This window comes from Echinops telfairi, unplaced genomic scaffold, assembly GCF_000313985.2.
Source record: "Echinops telfairi isolate 266 unplaced genomic scaffold, ASM31398v2 ScPeMD7_3;HRSCAF=10, whole genome shotgun sequence".
In the NCBI taxonomy this organism is placed as follows: domain Eukaryota; kingdom Metazoa; phylum Chordata; class Mammalia; order Afrosoricida; family Tenrecidae; genus Echinops; species Echinops telfairi.
Genome location: NW_022103899.1, coordinates 60,607,637 through 60,609,788, shown reverse-complemented (window position 1 = coordinate 60,609,788; position 2,152 = coordinate 60,607,637). Strand labels below are relative to the sequence as shown.

General features: G+C 48.5%; 1 pseudogene; it reads left to right on the top strand.

Annotated features, from left to right (window-relative positions):
* Window positions 1-260: 260 nt before the first annotated feature.
* Window positions 261-741, top strand: LOC123522131 (annotated as a pseudogene).
* Window positions 742-2,152: the final 1,411 nt, after the last annotated feature.

Here is a 2,152-nt window from a genome sequence, read left to right as displayed (position 1 = left end):
GTGGCCCACCTCCAGGGAGAAAAAGAGGAAGTTCCCAGAATCCTCCTGAGAAACTCACGCCCACCAGGAGGCATCATCAGGCTGTGATCTGATTGATTGACAGACTAAACTCCACCCCTTCACTCTACTTATCAAGTTGACATGAAATTATGTAACTACCACACTGTCACAAATTCGTGATTGGTGGCAGATCAAGACATCACAAGTACAGAAGCAGGGTTGGAACACATGGTTAAATAGAAGGGCTTACTTTTTCTTTTTTTCTTTGTCCGACATCTTAGCGAGGCTGCCGCGGCGGTAGCTGCTCTCGAGCTTCGTGATGCTGCCCAAGGACGACAAGAAGAAGGATGCCGGGAAGTCGGCCAAGGACAAAGACCCAGTGAACACATCTGGGGCCAGGCCCAGAAGAAGAAGTGGTCCAAAGGCGGAGTTCGGGACAAGCTCAATAACCTGGTCTTGTTGGACAAAGCCACACATGACAAGCTCTGTAAAGAAGTTCCCAACTACAGGCTGATCACCCCAGCTGGTGTCTCTGAGAGACTGAAGATTCGTGGTTCCCTGGCCAGGGCAGCCCTCCAGGAGCGGCTGGGTAAAGGACTTATCAAGCTGGTTTCAAAACACAGAGCTCAAGTAATTTCTACCAGGAACACCAAGGGTGGAGACGCCCCAGCAACTGGTGAAGATGCATGAGCAGGTCCAACCAACTGTACAGTTTGAACAATAAAATTTTATTAGCTCAAACACAAAAATAGAAGGGCTTACAAGATTGGTCCAAGGTCTTCTGACCAAGGAAGTCAGGGCACAACTGATAGGGCCTGGTTCTCAACCTGCGGTACTCTCTCCAGGATGGTAACTTCTATCAAGGACACACCCAAGTAAGCTCCTAAGAAAGACTGCCTCTCCCCACCCCCAGGCTGGAGAGAGGTGGAGGTAATCTGCCAAACACTCAGCCTGAGGACAGGATTATCTACATCCTTGGTTAATGGTCTGAAAGAATTTGATGGAGGTTTAGTCGATGTGGGGATTCTTCATCCATGGGCTTCTGCAAACCAGGGTGCTCGGAATTAATGCTCTAAGACAATAACATTCCCCAAAATCCTATGGGACTGTTTTACGTGGTCACGTTGGGTCAATGACTGGAAAACAGACAGAGAGGTATCCATCGAGAACAGCAGTCTCAAACCTTTGCAAAATTCGGATGTGTCTACATCCTCCCACTCACTGGAATTCATTTTGAGAGAACGGAGCGGACGTGTTCAGAAGTCCAAGATCTTGAGGTCGCCTCTGTGCCGGCCACCCCTTTCTCAAGGACAAACCCTTAGAAGCATCCTCGCTTCCTTTCTCTCACCCCTAACCCACAGCCTCGCAGTCAGCCACGTCCTCTTGTTGACCCTTTCAAAATGGGGTGAATCCGAGCGGCTCCCCCCATCCTTCTGTCCCTGTCTTTCCCCAGAGGTCCTGCTTCCCTAGAACACCTGCTACAGCCTCTGGCCTCTCTGCCTCCACTCCTTTATTTTTTAACGTATGTGAAAAATAGATTATAAAACACAACACCTGCCTATTCAATGGCTTTCAAACGAATGGTTTAGCGCTATCAGTTACACTGATCATGGTGTACATCCACCACTAATAATCACTGCCAAATGTTTCATCACCATAAGCAGAAGCGCAGTGCTCTCCAAGGATGACCCCCTTCTCCTTCCCTCCCACCCACCCGACTCATCACCATTGACTTGATTCTAACTCATAGCTCTCTACCGGAGCAGACATCCCCCTCTTTCTCCCGGAGAATGTCTGATGGTTTCCCAACGCTGAACCCCCAACTCGTACCCCACTAGACCACCAGGGCGCCCCTCTCACTCCTGGAAACCCATAACAAAACATAATTGCTCACTCTAGATAGTTCATGAAAGGGATGTCATACACTATTTGTCCCTTTGTGATTGACTTGCTTCACTCAACACAGTAGTTTCAAGTTTCAGTCACGTTATAGCTTCTACCAAGGTCGAGTCATAGTCTGTTTATGTAGACACTCCTTTGGTTTAGTCTTTCCTCTGTTGATGGACCTTCAGGTTGTTTCCATATTTGTAGCTGGTGCTACCAGGAACATTGGTGGATGATGTCTGTTTGCATGGGTGCTTTACAGCCTCTG